The sequence below is a fragment of the Mobula birostris genome, chromosome 7 (assembly GCF_030028105.1).
Source record: "Mobula birostris isolate sMobBir1 chromosome 7, sMobBir1.hap1, whole genome shotgun sequence".
NCBI classification, from domain to species: Eukaryota; Metazoa; Chordata; class Chondrichthyes; order Myliobatiformes; family Myliobatidae; genus Mobula; species Mobula birostris.
In genome coordinates this window covers 39,719,667-39,740,989 of record NC_092376.1, presented here as the reverse complement: position 1 = coordinate 39,740,989, position 21,323 = coordinate 39,719,667, and positions in this window count along the sequence as shown.

Below are 21,323 nucleotides of genomic sequence, written 5' to 3'. Positions count from 1 at the left end.
GATCTCAGTGAACACTCCAGCCAGTTTATCAGCATATGTTTTTAGTACTCAGCCATGTACCCCATCTGGGCTGAATGCTTTCCATGGGTTCACCATCCAGAAAGATGCTCTCACGTCGGCCTCCGGGATTGAAGTCACAGGGTCATCGGGGACTGTAGAAGTTTGTGAACATGCCTCCATGTTTTGATGGTCAAAGCAAGCATAAAAGGCATTTAGCTCACCTGGAAGTGAAACCCTGTGTCACCTGCGTCGCTTGCTTTCACTTTGCAAGAGGTGATAGCATTAAAACCCTGCCGCAATTAGCGAGCATCTTTCTGTGATTCAAGTTTGGCCCGGCATTGCATGTGAGGTGGCTCTCTGGAGATCGTACCTAGGCCCTTTGTATCTTACTTGGTCACCCAGACCTGAACACCACTGATCTGACCCTCAACAGATCCTGGATCTCATGATTCATCCAGGGCTACTGGCTGGGAAAGATGCTGAATAATTTCGTGGGGACGCACTCGTCTATGACTGGCAAAGAAGAGGAGTTGAGGCTGGCATAGATCAGCCATGGTTATACTAAATGGCAAGATAGTCTTGAGGGGCTGAAAGGCCTAACCTTGCTTCTATGTTCTTGTGCTCTTTGTCATACTTCACACACTAAAGATACATATTAAACATTCAAATTTCATTTTGGATACCATATAGCCTTCCATTTTTTTTAATGCTACTTTATTCATAGAATTTGCAAATACTGTATACAGGTGAAGTCAGAAGCTTACACACACCTTAGCCAAATACATTTAAACTCAGATTTTCACAATTCCTGATGTTTAATCCTAGAAAGCATTCCCTGTCTTAAGTCAGTTAGGATCTCTATTTTAAGAATGTGAAATGTCAGAATAATAGTAGAGAGAATGATTTATTTCAGCTTTTATTTCTTTCATCACTTTCCCAGTGGGTCAGAAGTTTACATACACTTTGTTAGTATTTGGTAGCATTGCCTTTAAATTGTTTAACTTGGGTCAAACATTTTGGATAGCCTTCCACAAGCTTCTCACAGTAAGTTGCTGCAATTTTGTTCCATTCCTCCAGACAGAACTGGTGTAACTGAGTCAGGTTTGTATGCCTCCTTGCTCGCACACGCTTTTTCAGTTCTACCCACAAATTTTCTATCGGATTGAGGTCAGAAAATGATGTCAAGTCTGGTTCATCCTTGGGAGCAAATTCCAAATGCCTGAAGGTACCACATTCATCTGTACAAACAATAGTACGCAAGTATAAACACCATGGGACCACTCAGCCATCATACCGCTCGGGAAGGAGACGCATTCTGTCTCAGAGGGATGAACGTACTTTGGCGCGAAAGGTGCAAACCAATCCCAGAACAACAGCAAAGGACCTTGTGAAGCTGCTGGAGGAAACAGGTAGACAAGTATCTATATCCACAGTAAAGCGAGTCCTATATCGACATAACCTGAAAGGCTGTTCAGCAAGGAAGAAGCCACTGCTCCAAAACTGCCGTAAAAAAGCCAGACTACAGTTTGCAAGTGCATATGAGGACAAAGATCTTACTTTTTGGAGAAATGTCCTCTGGTCTGATGAAACAAAAATTGAACTGTTTGGCCATAATGACCATCATTACGTTTGGAGGAAAAAGGGTGAGGCTTGCAAGCCGAAGAACACCATCCCAACCGTGAAGCATGGGGGTGGCAGCATCATGTTGTGGGGGTCCTTTGTTGCAGGAGGGACTGGTACACTTCACAAAATAGATGGCATCATGAGGAAGGAAAATTATGTGGATGTATTGAAGCAACATCTGAAGACATCTGCCAGGAAGTTAAAGCTCGGTCGCAAATGGGTCTTCCAAATGGACAGTGACCCCAAGCATACCTCCAAAGTTGTGGCAAAATTGCTTAAGGACAACAAAGTCAAGGTATTGGAGTGGCCATCACAAAGCCCTGACCTCAATCCGATAGAAGATTTGTGGGCTGAACTGAAAAAGCCTGTGCAAGCAAGGAGGACTAAAAACCTGACTCAGTTACACCAGTTCTGTCTGGAGCAATGGAACAAAATTACAGCAACTTACTGTGAGAAGCTTGTGGAAGGCTACCTAAAACATTTGACACCAGTTAAACAATTTAAAGGCAATGCTACCAAATACCAGCAAAGTGTATGTAAACTTCTGACCCACTGGGAAAGTGATAAAAGAAATAAAATCTGAAGTAAATCATTCTCTCTACTATTATTCTGACATTTCACATTCTTAAAATAAAGTAGTGATCCTAACTGACCTAAGACAAGGAATGTTTTCTAGGATTAAATGTCAGGAATTGTGAAAAACTGAGTTTAAATGTATTTGGCTAAGGTGTGTGTAAACTTCTGACTTCAATTGTATATACATACATCTATGTCAGGATGTTATTCATCGACTATAACTCAGCATTTAACACCATCACTCCTACAATCCTGATCGATAAGTTACAGAACCTGGGCCTCTGTACCTCTCTCTGTAACTGGATCATCAACTTCCTAACTGGAAGACCACAATCTGTGCAGATTGGTGATAACATCTCCTCCTCGCTGACATTCAACACTGGCGCACCTCAGGGATGTGTGCTTTGCCCACTGCTCTACTCTCTCTATACCCATAACTGTGTGACTAGGCATAGCTCAAATGCCATCTATAACTTTGCTGATGATACAACCATTCTTGGCAGAAACTCAGATGGGGATGAAAGGATATACAGGAGCCAGATTTACCAGCTAGTTGAGTGATGTCGCAGCAACAACATTGCACTCAACATCAGTAAGACCAAAGAGGTGATTGTGGACTTCAGAAAGTGTAGGACAAGGGAACACTTACCAATCCTCATAGAGGGATCAGAAGTGGAGGGAGTGAGCAATTTCAAGTTCCTGGGTGTCAAGGTCTCTGAGGATCTAACCTGGTCCCAACGTATCGATGCAACTATAAAGAAGGCAAGAGAGCGGCAATATTTCATTAGGAGTTTGAGGAGATTTGGTTTGTTATCTAAGACACTTGGAAACTTCTACAGATGTACTGTGGAGAACATTCTAACAGGCTGTATCACTGTCTGGTATGGGGGGTGGGGGGCTATTGCACAGGACCAAAAGAAGCTACAGAAAGTTGTAAAATTAGTCAGCTCCATCTTGGGTACTAGTCTCCAAGACATCTTCAAGGAGTGATGCCTGCGACATGTCCTTTTCTCACTGCTACCATCAGGACGGAGGTACAGAAGTCCGAAAGCACACACTCAGCGATTCAGGAACAGCTTCTTCTCCTCTGTCATTGGATTCCTAAATAGACCTTAAACCCATGAACACTCCCTTCCTTTTTCTAACATATACTATTTCTGCTTTTGCACTATTTTTAATTTAACTATTTAATATACATATATATATTTACAGTAATTTATTTATTTTTTTAAATTTTTTTCTACTTTATCATGTATTGCATTGTACTGCTGCTGCTAAGTTAACTTTCACGACATATGCCAATAATACTAAACCTGATTCTGATCATTCAATAGGTCCTGGCATGGTTCTGGAGGACAGGAAAATTCAAATGTCACTCCACTCTAAAAGATGGGAGAGAGGCAGAAGAAAGGAAATTGTAGGCCAGATAGTCTGATCTCAGTGGTTGGGAAGATGTTGGAGTCGATTGTTAAGGATAAGGTTTCGGGGTACTTGGATGCATATGATAAACTAGGCTGAAGTTAGCATTGTTCCCTTAAGCGAAAATCTTGCCTGTTGGAATCCTTTGAAGAAATTACAAGCAGGATGGACAAACATATGGTGGATGTTGTGTACTTGGATTTTCAGAAGGCCTTTGACAAGGTGCCACACATGAGGCTGTTAAACAACTTTAGAGGCCATGGTATTAGAGGAAAGATACTAGCATGGATAGAGCATTGGCTGCTTGGCAGGAGACAAAGAGTGAGATAAAGGGGACTTTGACTGGTTAGCTATTGGTAACTAGTGGTGTTCCACAGGGGTCTGTGTTGGGACTGCTTTTTACGTTATATGTCAATGATTTGGATGATGGAATTGATGGCATTGTGGCCAAGTTTGCAGACTATACAAAGACGGGTAGAGGGGCAGGGAGTTTTGAGAAAGTAGAGAGGCTACAGAAGGACATAGACAGATTAGGAGAATGGGCAAAGAAATGGCAGATGTAATACAGTATCAGGAATGGTATGATCATACACTTTGGTAGAAGAAATAAAAACATAGTCTATCTTCTAAATAGAGAGACGATTAAAAAATCTGAGGTGCAAAACAACTTGGGAGTCCTCATGCAGGATTCCCTAAAAGGTTAATTTGCAGTTTAGGTCAGTGGAGAGGAAGGCAAATGCAATGTTACCATTCATTTTGAGAGGACTACAATATAAAAGCAAAGATGTAATGTTAAGGCTTTATAAGGCAATGTTGAGGCCTCACTTGGAGTATTGTGAGCAGTTCTGGGCCCCCTATTTAAGAAATGATGTGCTGACATTAGAGAGGGTTCAGAGGAGGTTCATGAAAATGACTCTGGGATTGAAAAGTTTACCATATCAGCAGCATTTGATGGTTCCAGGCCTGTTCTCACTGAGTGCAGATCTCATTGAAACCTATCAAATGTTGAAAGGCCTAGATTGAATGGATGAGGAGAGGATGTTTTTTCATGGTGGGGTGTCTAGGACAAGATGACACAGCCTCAGAATAGAGAGGCATCCATTTAGAATGGTGGTGAGGAGAAATTTCTTTAGCTAGAGGGTGGTGAATCTGTGGAATTCATTGCCACAGGTGGCTTTCAAGGCCAAGTCATTGGGTATATTTAGTCATAGTCATAGTCATACTTTACTGATCCCGAGGGAAATTGATTTTCGTTACAGTTGCACCATAAATAATTAAATAGTAATAAAACCATAAATAGTTAAATAGTAATATGTAAATTATGCCAGGAAATAAGTCCAGGACCAGCCTATTGGCTCAGGGTGTCTGACCCTCCAAGGGAGGAGTTGTAAAGTTTGATGGCCACAGGCAGGAATGACCTCCTATGACGCTCTGTGTTGCATCTTGGTGGAATGAGTCTCTGGCTGAATGTACTCCTGTGCCCAACCAGTACATTATGTAGTGGATGGGAGACATTGTCTAAGATGGCATGTAACTTGGACAGCATCCTCTTTTCAGACACCACTGTGAGAGAGTCCAGTTCCATCCCCACAACATCACTGGCCTTACGAATGAGTTTGTTGATTCTGTTGGTGTCTGCTACCCTCAGCCTGCTGCCCCAGCACACAACAGCAAACATGATCACACTGGCCTCCACAGACTCGTAGAACATCCTCAGCATCATCCGGCAGATGTTAAAGGACCTCAGTCTCCTCAGGAAATAGAGACGGCTCTGACCCTTCTTGTAGACAGCCTCAGTGTTCTTTGACCAGTCCAGTTTATTGTCAATTCGTATCCCCAGGTATTTGTAATCCTCCACCATGTCCACACTGACCCCCTGCATGGAAACAGGGGTCACCGGTGCCTTAGCCCTCCTCAGGTCTACCACCAGCTCCTTAGTCTTTTTCACATTAAGCTGCAGATAATTCTGCTCACACCATGTGACAAAGTTTCCTACCGTAGCCCTGTACTCAGTCTCATCTCCCTTGTTGATGCATCCAACTATGGCAGAGTCATCATAAAACTTCTGAAGATGACAAGACTCTGTGCAGTAGTTGAAGTCCGAGATGTAAATGGTGAAGAGAAAGGCAGAGGTTGATAGATTCTTGATTAGTCAGGGCATGATGGGTTATGGGGAGAAGGCAGGTAATTGCGGGGGGGGAGAGGGAAATGGATCAGGCATGAAGAAATGGTGGAGTAGACTTGATGGGTCTAATTCTGCTTCCATATCTCTTGGTCTTATATATCCAGTACCATATTATGCCATTTATATTATGAGAGCATGACTTAAATTGTCCTTTTACAAACATCTCGTGAGTAACATTCTGAGGGTTTAATAAAAATTAAGTTCCAGTCTCTCAATGTGAAAAGACCAGAGAGCCTTAAGCAATGGCTTTTACCCCGCATCATGACCGCCTTTGCGCCAACTGCACTGGACTTCCATGCAAGCCTCAGCTTCAGACCTGGACTTTGGGATGTTGCACTCTGTGCTGTTCACTCACTCACAGCTCCTCACACTTTAACAGCAACAACTTTGTGGTAGGTCAAAGAGCATAGCTCCCCCAATTCAAGAAATCTTTAGAGCCTGTTCTCTTTATTTTAAGTTCAAAAACCTAATTTATTCAAACGTGTCAAGTCGAACCAATTATTGCACATCTTATTCCAATTATTTAATGTTTACCTTACACGAGTAATTAATATACAACCGTTGATTATGGAGAGATTATGGAGTTTCAGTGGGCAGTGACAAGAGGGTTATATACTGACCTGTCCCCATAGAGCCCATGCAGTGTCTGCACCAGCCCCACTGTGACCCACAGCTCAACATATGCCAGTTTGTGGCTTCTAATCACGGACAATACCTTGTACTGGTAGATAAGTGAGTTTATAGAATCATAGAGCACTACGGTACAGTACAGTAAACCTCTGGAGTGCATGATTCTTCCATGGTGTTGCTTGGTAGGGAGCTTCAGGATGCTGATTTGGGTAAAAAAAGGAATTTTCTAGGTTAGCTTGTACTGTGAGCGGTAATCAAGCTTCCAGACAGTGGTGCTCCCATCTGATTACTGCCCTTGCTTTTGTGGCTGGTAGCAATTCTGTAACAGAGGTGCTATCAAAGTGTCCTTGCCAAGTTGCTACAATGCATTGTGCAGATACACTACAGCCCTGGTGCTTCAATAGTAGACAGAGGGAATGTTCTGAGTAATGGATGAAGTGGCAATTGAAAAAGCTGCTTCAACCTAAATGATAGCAAGCTTTTTGCATCTTGACAGAACTGAATTTCTCCTAGAGTTCTAGACAAGGCTTGTTGATAGTAGAGTCTCACCCCACAGAATGCCCAGCATTTTATGCAGTCTTGTAGCCTGGGTATTTAACTATCTGCTCCAGATTCTCTGATTCAAGATTCAAGATTCAGCTTTGCTTATTGTCAGTCTGTTCCGCTGTCCAGCTGTGAGGGATGGTTCCACAGTGGAGGTCTCTCAACACAGGAGTCCTCCTACCCTGCACCTGGAATCTGGGGTGGAGGGTGCTGCACAGAGCAGCCCCAAAGCAACAGAAAGTCTGGACGCTGGAAATCCAAAGCAACACACACAAAATGCTGGAGTGAACTCAGTAGATCAGGCAACATCTATGAAGATGAATAGACAGTCTGACGTTCCGTCTGGGTAGCTTCCAATCTGGTGGCATGAATATCGATTTCTCCTTCCAGTAAACAAATTCCCCCCAAATCCCCTTCCTCCATTCCCCACCCTGACCTTTACCTCTTTTCACCTGCCTATTACTTCACCCCGGGTCCCTTCCTCCTTTCCTTTCTCCTTTCCCAGCAGATTCCTTCTTCTCCAGCTCCTGACCTTTCCCACCCACCTGCTTCACCTATCACCTTCGAGCTGGCCCCCTTCCCCTCCCCCCACTGTTTACTCTGGCATCTTCTGCCTTCTTTTCCAGTCCTAATGAAAAGTATTGACCCGAAGCATCAGTTGTCTATTCATTTCCATGGATGCTGTCTGACCTGATGAGTCCCTCCAGCATTTTGTGTCTGTTACTTTAGATTTTTAAGCTGGCTTACAAACTCCTGGGCCTCCTGCCATTTCTACAGCATGGAAGAATTTCCATGCCATGCTTACTTGGAATGTGAAAGGCTGTAGCACCTTCTTGTATCCTTGCAAGGGCCACTTCTTGTGTTTTGGTTGCACTTCGGCCCTGTGATCATGCTGGGGTAAAAGGGTTGCAGGAGAATGTCCTCATTGGTCTGAAAAGGTCTGCTCCACATATGACTGATGAGGGCTCTGGCCCAGCCTGACCTTCCTCTGAACCCAGGTGTCCACAGAGAGGGAGCACACCATGACCACAGCCTCCTTGGAGGTTGTCTCGGACAGATGGGCATCATGGGGGCAGTACTGGACAGAGTGGAACTGGTTTCCCTTGAGGTAAGGAGCCTAAGGGTTGCCCAATCGAGATTTATAAAACCATGAAGGGCATTGATAAGGTGAATAGCCGTAATCTTTTCCCCATGGTACAGGAGTCTAAAACTAGAGGGCACAGGCTTCAGGTGAGAGGGGAAATGTTTAAAAGGGACCTGAGGGCAAGTTTTTCCACACAGAGAGTGGTGGGTCAGGAAGTGGTAAATACAGGTGCAATTACAGCATTTAAAAGACATTTGGATAGCTTGAAATGAAGGCAAAATGGATTAGCTCTGGTTGGTGTGGGTGACTTGCCCTCAGGACCTGTTTCCATGCTGTTCAACTCTACGACTGCAATGATCACATTTAAATCTAAAATTGTTGTGACGATTGGAAATTCCTAAAACAAAATGTACTGTTTTAAAAGGTTGCTCTGGAGGAAAGTGCCAAGGTTCAAGGCCCTCCTGCCATTACACGCAAATTTGTTAAGATTTGTGTTAAATCCTTAATGAAATATTTACTTTAGGTTTGTAACAGATGATAATTGATATGTTAAGCTATACATTAGATCTTGCTTGTAATAGAGTATATTTTGAAATTAAAAAACAGCATTTAACTAGCAGAAGCTCCCCTCATTACTGACATTCCGGCTGTTTATTTTGTTTATTGATGGAACAGTAGCTGCAAAGCGATAAAACACCATGATGGGTTACAATGCATCAAGTGACTCTTTACATTAAGAGATTTGGCATATGATCACAACAGTTACAGAATTATTGTAATAATTGGCTAAATTCAGAGCAATGTGGAGTTCAGATGTTGGAGACAACTTTGTTGCTCATCTGCTGACAGCCTGAGACAGTGGTCATTCTAGAGGGGCAGGGCTTAATAACCACACAAGATCCTATCAAAGTTAAAGCTAAGTTTAGCAAGGTCCTTGTTATTCTAAAACTCCAGCAGCACTGCGCAAAATCCTTCAAATGGTAAAAGACATTTGCTCTATTTATCATCAGTGCTATCACCAGTAATAAAATGTGACCCCGTCAACTACTGGTGACATCAAACTCATGGTTAGAAATGTCTTTGACAAGCAAAACTGAGAGTTGGCTTTAAAATCCATCCCAGCTTGCTGGTATCTTGGAATGAACTTTAAAATTATAAGTCAGAATGATAAGAAAAACATGAATAAGTAACATATTTTATCTATAAAACTGTTATTTTTACTCAGAAGTAGAATTTTGTGGTCAGTTATTCACATCCTTCTCCTTCCTTACTCACAATAAGTAAGTAAGGAAAAAACATGACAGATTGGTTGATAAAAATTCAATTATTTTTAAAAGGTTAAATGTTCTGCTAAATGTGAATAAAAGATTATTACAAAGAATCTCGAAAGAGAACAAACGGGAAAACCTAATTTAAAAGCTCATTATCATTGTGGCCTTTTCCACTAATTTTGAAAAGGGGGAAACTCTATTACAAAATAAATGCTGCAGGTCTCACCTGTGCAGGGAAAAGCAGAATTAATATTTCAGGTTGACGATCTTTCTTCTCTCTTTAGTGTATCATTATGACACCTAAGAAATTTACTGGTCTTCTTATACTCAAGGGTGATGCTGGTTTTTGGAAGACCACAACACTCTGATCATTATATTCTTGAATTCTATTAAGAATAATAGTAAAGGGTTCAGTAACCAAAGGGTACAAATTGGAATTTTTACTAGAGAAACAGAGACCAGATCAGGAGCATTCAGATTAATGTAAGAACAGGAAAAGAACAACCAGTCCTTCAAGCCTGGTCTGCATTCATTAAGATACCACCTAGTCTTCTATCTCAATGCCATTTTCTATCACAATCCTTAAAATTTAGATTATCTTAAAATACAGATTTGGGAACAACTTTCAACATTTACCCAGAAGAAAATAAATGCAGAGCATAGGGGAAGAGCTGGGGATTGGGAAATGTAGAAGCCTGACCCAAAAGCAGAGCAGTGAAGACAATATTCCAGTAAATGATATTTTTCATAATGGGCTGCAAAATAACAAGCCATGAAATGCCACAAAACAAGAGAGAACAGAAACTAAACACAACAGGCAGCAAGGTAAATATTAGGCTAGGAGAGGGAAGCTAAGAGCAACGGCTTGAGGCGGCTGGTTCAATGAGTGAACAAGGACAGTGGATGGGAACTGGTGTTAATAGGCTGCAGGTGATGAGTGGGAAGTGAATCCTATTAGCTGGATAGAGACCGCGAGGTGCCTGCATATGCAGTCTGGGAGGTGTCAGAGGGAGCAGGCCTGACAGGGAACAGCTCTTTTGAAGATTAGCAAAGATTTCCTTTGTTATTCTTCTTTGTGCTTTATACCGAAATTGACTCTCCATACAGACAATGAAGCTGAGCGTTCTTTACTAAGTTTCTTGCAATCTGAGTAAAATTCTTTTACAAATCACTCTTTACCATTATTGAAGGAAGAAAAAGATATATTTTTATGGAGTCTTCCACAGACCCTAATAATTCCCTAAGGGTATATCCTTATACTCAAAACCTTCCATCAAAGGTGGATGCTAAAATGTACAGACCTAAATTTTAAATTGGGAAGATTTTCACAAGCTATTTAGGATGTATGTCAGTACAAAGTTAGACACCTGTAGTTAGCATCTGTAATTAGCTACAGATGCTAGACAGACTAATGGGTGTGAAAAAATTGGTGACAGATGCCTACTCTGGGAAGCAAGATCACCAACAAAGGGAAGGGTAGCCATGATCATCAGTAAATACAAGTACTTCAGGAAGTGGAAACCTCTCAGAAACTCTGATATCCATGGATTTAATTCCTGATGTGCCACAACATCAGTGCACCAATAGAATACGGGGAGCTTGGGAAGAATGACTCCTTTGATAACTTGCAGGTAATGATTGAAGGGGAACTAAAAAATTATGATCTGCTGGTTATAGCAGACCACAATACTATAATAACATGGTCAGGGGGATATACAGCACTGAATCAATGAACAAGTCAAAGATAAAATGACCAGTCAATCAGAATCAGGTTTATTATCATTCATAGGATGTGAAATTTGTTGTTTTGTGGCAGTAGTAGGGTGTAAGGACATAAAATTACTATAAATTACACAATAAGTAAATAGTACCAAAGGTTGAACTCCATTTCAGATTAAACTAATACACAAACTGATCTGGAAATCTTGAGATGGTAAAGAGGAAATTAGATAAATGGCAAGTGGCAAGGGAGAACCAAAAACATGCTGACAGACATAGGGCAGCATGACTTTAGTCAACTTCTGTCATAACAGGGGTCCCAAATGCAAGACACAGGCACTGAAGTACTAGGAACAGGACTAGGTGGTCAAGAAAGCAAAGGAAGTGGGGAAGAAACGACGCTGGACAAGACACAGGCCCTGGATGAGACTAGGATACAGGGCCTGGGCTAGGACTAGACTAGGAAAACAGAACCTGGACAAGGAACAAGGAACTTGGAACCTGGACAAGGACTCCGAGCCAGAGACTGGACAGGGACCCGGAACCAGGGTCTTGACTCAGGCTCGGACTCCAGGTCTAGGCAAGGACAAGATGTGGCAAGGCAACAGGACTGGACGTGGTGGCAGGACGCAGTACTCCTGGGCAGGATGCGGGACCAGAACTGGTAGAGGGAGCACAGGAACGCAGAGCCTTGGTGGTCGAGGGAGCACAGGAATGCAGAGCCTTGGTGGTTGAGGGAGCACAGGAACATGGAACACAGAGCCGGGACCTATCCTTGGGAACAGGACTTGGGGCCGGGGCTGTACTCAGAGCCAGGACCCCTCCTAGGGAGCAGGACGTAGGGCTGAGACTCATACACAGGACACTGAGAGACAGATCTCCACTGAAGGTAGTGGCAAACAGCCGGACCCACCCAGCAGAGGCAAGGGCACAAAGAGACGGTTCTCAACACAAGGTAGCGGCAAACGGCTAGACCTACCTAGCGAAGGCGTGGACACAGAGACAGTTCTCAACTCAAGGTAGTGGCAAATGGCTGGACCTACCTAGCAGAGGCATGGACACAGAGATAGTTCCCAACTCAAGGTAGCAGCAAACGGCCGAACCTACCTACTGGAGGCGAGGCAGCAGGTGGAGGCTTCAGGCTAAGGCTACAGAAGGAAGAGGAAGGGAATGGAACAGTCCAGTAAATGAAGCTGAACCCAGGAGCTATTTATGTAGCAAGCCCAAAATCAGAATCATGCACCTCAATTAAGGCACACAACAGGACAAGGGAAAACCGGAAAACCTGAAATACGGATCGATGGACTGGACCGTGAACCGGAATGTGGACTTCACGGACCAGACCATGACAACTTCATTAATTTTGGAAAAGCCCTGGACAGTTTTCACTTTGAAAGCCCCTGGAAAATCCCATTTGTATGGAATTTCCCACTTGATGATGGATATCAAAGACAACTAAAGAGAGGTGCTGATTGCGAAGTCAGCAGAAGGTAAGAAGTAGACAAAAGAAGAGGCTGCGAGCCTAATCTGATATTTGACGAGATTCGGGGTTGATACTGTGCCTTAAGAATCCCCATTCCTGCTTATATTTTCCAAGGGTTTAAAAACTCTATCAACATCACCCTTGAATATTCTCAGTGACTGCGTTCTCACATCTGCTGACTAGAGTACTTCAAAGAGATATGTCCTTCTGCCCAATGCAGACTGCTTCAGTATTACTGCAGAGGTCAAGTAGGTGGCATTTTGGAAACATTTGCTTCCAGTGTTACAATGGACTGAGTTACACATGATAACAGCAGGGGAGGAAAATGATGGACACAAACTTTCCATTTGAATCATGTGTCCTAGCTAAAGGCATCAGGCTTTTTTCAGATTTTCAGAAAGACAAGGAGCAGAATGTAGATTGACTGACAAGATGGTTTCAAACCTTGGGCTGGAAGTAATCCCAGGCAAACAAACTTGATGAGTATTAATCAGAAGAAAAACAAGGTTACATTTAAGGTGAGAGTGGAAACATTTAATAGGAACTTGAGGGGTTTTTTTTTCCTTTTTTTTTTACACAAAGGGTGGTATGTATGTGGAATGAGATTCCGGACAAAGTGGTTGAGGCAGGTACATTAACAACGTAGAAAAGACAGTTGAACAGGTGCGTAATATGAAAGGTTTAGATGTTAATGGGCCAAATGCTGGCCACTGGGATTAGCTTGAATTGGCATCATATTCGGCATGGACCAATTGGTTCAAAAGCCAGTTTCTGTGCTGTTTGACAATGATCAGCAGCAAGGTTAGAGAAGAAATGAGTGAAATCTTCTCCTTGAGAAGTCTAACAGTGAAACTTAACAGGATCATAGCAGTGAAGAATTCACAAATCTAAGCTTTCCTTTGTTCTACTGAAGAACATTGAAGATTAAAGCAAGTGAAACTAAAGAAAAAACTGAGGATCCTCAACAATAAAGATCACAGTGTTGTTTTGTGGTTCAAGGTGCAGGAAGCTTATAACAAGAACGTTTCAACGTTTAGAGAAAGCTCAAACAAATGGTTGTGGCAGACTCTTGTAATCTTCTGTCCAAGAATCTCAAACCAACAACTGCATCAAAGGACAAATGCAAGGACTCTTGTCCATAAGTGAATAGTGGGAGATGGTGAGGGTTTTGGATATGTGTGACAAACAGAACCATGTATCATGCTAAGAAAAGGCCTGTGTTGAATATCATTTGGAAAAAAATAACAAAAGAAAATGGCCTCAAGGGGAATAGTAGTGAAAGATGTGTATATGACCGACTTGGAACACCATCTGAGAGGCCGTAGGAGGACAGCAGTGGGGTCCTTCCATGGAAGAGTTGTAAAACAATTGAAGCATTAAGTGAAACAGAAAATACTGGGAACACATCTGAGAAACATCAGGGAAGAGAGGAAGAGATTAATGTAACACACACAAAATGCAGGATGAACACAGCAGCCCAGGCAGCATCTGTGGGAAAGAGTAAACAGTCAATGTTTCGGGTCGAGGTCCTTCATCAGTCCCGATGCAGAGTCTCAGCCTGAAATGTCCACTGTTTATTCTTTTCAATAGATGCTGCCTGGCCTGCTGAGTTGCTCCAGCATTTTGTATGTATTACTTTGATTTCCAGCATCTGCAGATTTTATCTTGGAAGAGACTATTGTTTCAGGTCTAAGACCTTTTGTCAAGAATTTTAAACAGTACCAAGAAAGCTATAGATGGTGGTGAACCCGCGCAGAGCAAGGTCTAGAATGTACTCAGACTCGAAATAAACATGACAACACAAACAAAATCCGAAGGTGAAATCGCAAATAGCAGTACTAGAAATGGAACTCCTACAATTGGTCACTGAGTGCTCAGCACGAAGCCTTTAAGTACAGGCCTTCCATAAAGGAATGTGGCAGGCAATAACTGGCAGCTAACAATACTCCGGGAGGACCATCACCCGGGTCTGCCCTACGTTGATGTACTATCAACTTTATGTTCCAGTGAATGCGTGCCACCACTCTACTGGGAATTATAGTTGAAGGGGGCTCTCTTCCCCCATTAGGTGCTTCTAACTGTCAGGAAAGGCATCTGTTTTTTGATTTTGTGATCCTGGGCAGTAAGTAATAAGTAAGTTGAAACTATTAAAGAATATGGACCAACTTGCCTGCCTGGAATTCAGCCTCGTTGCATCCTGGCTGGGGGTTAGGTTTTTGTGGTCGGGCTATATCACAAACGGATACTTGGCCCCCTCCAACCAGGGCTTCCATGCCTCCAGTGCCAGTTTAACAGCCAATAATTCCCGATCTCTGATGCCATAGTTTGCCTCTGCGGGAGAAAGAAGTCTTGAGTAGAATGCAGTTTGTGGTCCAAAGCAAGTTCTTGGGTCAAGGTGGCCCCTATTCCTATGTCCAACTCTTCGACCTCCACCATGAGAGGCAAGTCTGGGTCTGATGGAACTAAGATAGGCGTGGATGTAAACCTTTGCTTTAACTCTGCAAAAGCCACTTTGGCCTCTGGGATCCAGCAGAAGGCCCCAGTAGATTTCTTGGTGAGGTTGGAGAGCAGTGCCGCCCTGAACTGAAATTGCAAATGAACCACCTGTAAAAGTTGGCAAAACTTTGAAACTGCTGGAGCTGTTTCACAGAGGTGGGTTGTGGCCAATTCCACACGGCCTGGGTTTTATCCGGGTTCATTTGTAGATTGCCATTAGATATAATAAATCCAAGGAAGGAGACCGTAGTTGCATGGAATTCGCTCTTTGAGCTTAACATATAGTTGATTCTTGAGAAGCCATTGTAGAATTTGCTGGACATGTTCTTGAGTGGATCGGGAGAAAATGATTATGTCATTCAGGTAGACAAAGACAAAGTGATGTAGCACCTCCGGGAGCACCTCAGTGATGACGGCTTGAAATTACTGCTGCAGTGTTTGCAAACCCGAGAGACATGACACAGTATTCATAGTGGCCCGTAGGTATGTTGAGCACTGTTTTCTATTCATCTCCCTCACAACTGCAGATTAGGTTGTTGGCGTAACAGAGGCCCAATATGGTAAATATTGCAGCTCCCTAGAGAATATCAAAGGCCGTGTTCATGAGGGGCAGAGTGTACTGGTTTTTAACAGTGATCCTATTTAGTCCCCCTATAGTCTATGCAGGGCTCTCGTCCGCAATCATTCTTGGTAACAAAGAAAAACCCGGCCTCAGTGGGAGATGTGGACGGCTAAATAAACTCAGGCATCAGACCTTCTTGGATGTAGTCTTCATGGCTTTTCTTCCTGGGGCCGACAGAGAGTAAAGCTGTCCCTGAGGAGGACAAGTACAGCGTAGCAGATCGATGGAGCATTCGAAGTCCTGGTGAGGTGGAAGAATGGTGGCCTTTTTTTGCTGAAGACCTCCAGCAGGTCTGAATATTCTGGAGGTACTCTAGACCAATCAGATGAACTGGAGTTAGAGGTGGAAGGTTCAACAGATAATTCAGGAGGTATGATGGAAGTTGTCTCGGAGGCTGAGTCAGAAATAAACTCAAGACGTAGTTTGGGAGGTAACTGGGAAGGTGTCTTCGGCCCCTTTTGGAGGCATTTCTTTTTGCACTGTTTTGAACAGCTCGGATAACGCCAGTAGTCCAATTGACTCTTGGGTTGTGGAATGACCCAGAATGAGTGGTATTTTGGGAGAGTGAATGAGATGGAGCAGGACTGATTCCACATGCTGGACAATCTTGAGCTTCAGCAGGGGATGTTTGGTGGTTGATCTGCCCCAGCATCAAAGGTCTCCCATCCAGGTCCGTGGTAACGAACCACTGGTTGAGATGAGATAAGGGATATTCAATCCTCTGGCCAATCCAAAGTCCAAAAAAATTCCCTGCTGCACCGGAGTCAATAAAGTTGCCTAGGGAATGTTTTAAGTCTTCCAATGAAAGCGGCACTGGGAGCACCACTTCCCGGGAGTTTCCCAGCAGCTTGGGATAAGAGGTCTGATAATATCTGTCCTCCCCACGGTAAATGCAGCACCTGTCTGTCCTTCTCTCTCTTTCATCTCTGGAAAGCCTGGTCCATCTTCTTTACATAGGCTTCTCAGAGGCTGGGATCAGCAGCGGTTAAGGAAATAAGACAGGACAGAGGACAGTCAGTGGGAGGGTCTCTTCAGAATGATCTCCTTTGTCTCATCCTTCTCCTTTCTGTTAATCAGTTATCAAGTCAAATCACCAGGTCCTCAAGGCTCTCTAGATCCTACACCAGGTCTTGGGGCACAAGGGCATTCTTCTGCTTGTCATTCAATCCCTTATGGTATAGAGTGGTCAGTGCTTCCATATTCCAACTGCTCTCCACAGCCAAGGTACGAAATTCTATGAAATAATTGACCACAGACTGATTTCCCCTGGTGCAAGTTCAGGAACTTTATCACAGACCCATGTCCTCCGGCGGGGCACTAGAACACCCTCCTCAAAGTCTCTGAAAAGAGATCTGCACTGGTACAGATAGTTGAATCCTTCTTCCAGAGTGTGGTGGCCCAGGCAAGGGCTCTTCCAGGAAGGAGCGAGATGATATAGGCTACCTTGTTACATTCTGACAGGAACTTGGGTGGCTGTAGTTTGAAGGCGAAGGAGTTTTGTACCAGGATGTTGTAAGGAGTGACTGAGGAGAACCCAAGTGCAGGACACAGGCACGGAGATTGAGTTGGGGATGCTGGCGCAGACGTGAACATTGAACAGCAAACAGGAGGAATCTTGACACGGAGCTCTGATATGGAGTCTTGACACGGAGACGGGGTATTCATGAAATATCTTGAAACTGGAGCTGAACTTACAACCAATGGTTCCAAGCAGTCGGGAAACAAAGTTATCACATGGAAATAGACCAACGAACTGGCTACCAGTGGTTGTGACGCCAGGGTTCTTATACTGCAGTTCTTGATGGAGACCAAGTGTACTGTCATCAAGCGAATTAGCAGTAAATGGGAATTTAACGATTGGAATCAAAGCATAATCAAAGGAGATTAGGGGCAAGATAGGGGATAAACAATTGAGACCATGATAGTACCCCCCCCCCCCAAAGGGAGCCTCCTGGCAATCCACCAGGTTTGTCCGGATGGTCCCAATGGAAATCACGGATGAGGGAAGGATCCAAGATGAAGGAGCGGGGAACCCAGGAATATTCCTCCGGGCTGTATCCTTCCCAATCAACCAGGTACTGGAGGCCCCTGTCTCCGCAGCGCACATCCAGTAATCACCGGACGGTGTGTGCTGGGTAGTCGTCAATGATCTGGGCAGGTGGAGGGGATTCAGCCCGAGGGCACAAAGGGCTGACAGATACTGGTTTCAATTGAGAAACGTGGAATGTAGGATGGATGTGCATAGATCTGGGCAGTTTGAGTCAGACCGCTGTAGGGTTGATAATACTCTCAATCTCGAAAGGTCCTAGGAAGCGAGGGGAGAGTTTCTTGGGCTCGTCCTTGAGGGGGAACTCTTTAGAAGAGAGCCAAACCTTTTGCCCAGGTCAATTAGGTGCAGGAATCCGATGGCAATTGGCAATCCTCCAGTTGCGGTCGGCTGAGTGGAGCAGGGCCGAGCGTGTGTCTCCCCAGATCTTGTGGCACAGGAGGAGATGGGCCTGAACGGAAGGCACAGCAATGTCGTCTTCATGAGTGGAGAACAGAGGGGGTTGGTAACTGAGGGAGCATTCAAAGGGAGACCTTCCGGTGGCAGTGCTGACCAGGGAGTTGTGGGTGTACTCTACCCAAGCGAGATGAGTACTCCAGGCGGACGAGTTGTTGGCCGTTATGCACCACAGTGCTGCTTCCAAATCCTGGTTAGCCCGTTCTGTTTGACCGTTCATCTGTGGATGAAAGCCGGATGACAGACTTACTGAGGCTCCAAGGGCTTGACAAAAAGAACTCCAGACTTGAGAGATGAACTGGGGAACCCGATCAGAAATAATATCCGAAGGAATCCCGTGAAGGTGGAAGATGTGATGGACGAGAAGGTCGGCTGTTTCATGAACTGTAGGGAGTTTAGGAAGGGCTACGAGGTGTACAGCTTTGGAGAAGCGGTCCACCACGGTGAGTACGGCAGTGTTCCCATGTGAAGGGTGCAGTCCCATAACGAAATCCAGTGCTATGTGAGACCAAGGGCGGCTAGGGACAGGTAGGGGACGAAGCAATCCAGCAGGTGGTCCGTGGAAGGCTTTTCTATGGGCACAAACAGAACAGGCAGAGACAAAGGAATGGGTATCCACGTCCATGGAGGGCCACCAGAAATGCCTCTTCAGAAGGGACAGCATCCGATCAACCCTTTGATGGCAGGCGAAACGAGACGTGTGCCCCCACTGGAGAACCTGAGATTGAACAGAATCGGGCACTAAAAGGCGATTGGAGGGTCCGTTGCCTGGGTCAGTTTGGGCCCGTTGGGCCTCTTTGACTATGGCCTCGATCTCCCAGGTGAGGGCATCCACCACACAGGATGGTGGAAGGATGGTCTAGGGTTGGGAAGACCCTCCTTGGAAATGTACTGATGGGAGATATATATTGGATATATTGAAGGTTCTTGTGATTGGTCCAGATGATAAACAGATGTTCCACTCCCTCCAGCCATTGCCTCCACTCCTCCAAAGCAAGTTTGACCACCAGTAACTCCCGGTTCCCTACGTCATAATTTCGTTTGGTGGGGGACAGCCAGCGAGAAAAGAAGGCACAGTGATGAAGCTTCTGGTCAGGACCTGAAGGTTGGGAGAGGACCGCTCCCACCCCAGAGTCAGAGGTGCTGGTCTCCACAATGAATTGACAGGAGGGGTCTGGTTGGACCAGGATGGGAGTGGAGGTGAAATGCTGTCATCAAGCGAATTAGAAATAAATGGGAATGTAGCGATTGGAATCAAGGCATAATCAAAGGAGATTAGGAGCAAGATAGGGGGTAAACAATCGGGACCATGACATGGGAATCCTTGGCAAACCTCAGGGTTACCATCGGTGCAGAAATTCCTCATGAGTACTGATGGAGTCTCCAGTTAGAACATGCCCAGAACCGGCAGTCTCTGTGGCTGAACTTGGATCCTGCCTACCAGAGTCGGAGAATTTCTGGGGAGTGGTGGGGTTCTCCTGAAACATGTTGTTAAGATTCCCTACCGTTGCTCCCTGGTAGGCCAATGTGGTTTGCAGGCGTTCATTCCCTGATGGGTTCAGGATGGCTCAATTGTGCTGTAATGACACAGTTATGGATGGTGGTGAACCCGAGCAGAGCAGGGTCTAGAATACACTCAGACCCAGGCTTGAACAGTGGCACTAGAAATGCAACTCCTATGATTGAGCACTGAGTGCTCAGCACGAGGCCTTTAAACTCAGATTTTCCATGAAGGAATGTGGCTGGCAATAGTTAGGAGTCTCAATCATAAAGGGACAACAGCAGCTAACCATACTCCCGGGAATTGGACTGCTGAAACTTGGATGCCTACCACTGTCCATTCTAGACCATGACAGAAACAGTTTTTCGTTCTGCAGATACTGCCTGATCTGCTGAGTGTTTCCTACATTTTCTGCTTTGTTTTTTTGAATTGAAATGGATTCAGTTTCAAAACCTAGAATGAAAAAAATGTGCAGATGCTAGAAATCCAAATAACACACACAAAATGCTGGAGGAACTCAGTAGGCCAGGCAGCATCTATGGAAAAGAGTTTACTCTTTTACTCCAGCATTTTGTGTGTATTACTCAGTTTCAAGATCTGTTTGTCCAAAAGCCTGTTACTGTCATGGTCCGGTCCGTGAAGTCCGCGAGCTGGTTCACGGTCCAGTCTGTGGACTCTGGACTCCGGGTCTTCTGGCTGTCCCTTGTTTCAGTTGGGCTTAATCATAGGCACCTGATGCTCGTTTTGGGGCTGGGAATATAAGTGGCCCTGGATTCGAGTGTGGTGGCTGGTTTGTCTCATCAGTATCCTGTCCTTGCCTTTGTGGGGTAAGTCAGGCTGTCTTTGCCATTACCCTGTGGTTGGATCTGTCCTTTCCTGTCCTTGCCTCCATTGGGTAAGCCAGGCCATCTTTGCTGTTACCCTGAGACTGGACTGTTCCCTTCCCTTCCCCTTCCTTCTGAAGCCTTGCCCTGCAATCTGTGTCCGGAGCCTTGCCCTGCAACCTTGTCAAGTTCTACCACCAGAGCGAGACTGAAGCTTTGCTGTGTCAGGATATGGACCTGTTTGTTGTTGAGTTGGAACTGTCTCTGTGTCCACGCCTGCACTAGGTAGGTCTGGCCATTTGCCGCTACCTAGAGTAGGGAACTGTCTCGTCGTGTTCAGCATTCTGTGTAGAGCCCCGGCCCCATGTCCTGTTCCCTAGGAGGGGTCCTGGATCTGTGTTCCATGTTCCTGTCTCTCAGGTCCAAGGCTCCATGTTCCCATGCACTAGACCAAGGCTCTGTGTTCCTGTCCTCCCCAAGATGAAGTCAAGGCTTCTGGCTTTGTGTTCTGAGGTTCCTGACTCCAAAGACCATGTCACGTCTTTGCCTGGTTCTGGAGTCCGAGCCCGGGTCAAGACCCAGGTTCTGGGTCCTTGTCCAGTCTCTGGCTCGGAGTCCAAAACCAAGCCTCGTCATGTCCTCACCTTGAAGAACCCAAGCCTCTTCATGTCCTCACCTCAAGGAACCCAAGCCATGTCCAGTCCTGTAGCCACGCCATGTCCTCGCCTAGTTCTGGAGTCCGACCCCGAGTCAAGACCCAGGTTCTGGGTCCTTGTCCAGTCTCTGGCTCGGAGTCCAAGCCCAGGTTCCCAGTTCCTTGTCCTGGTCCTGCTTGCCTAGCCAA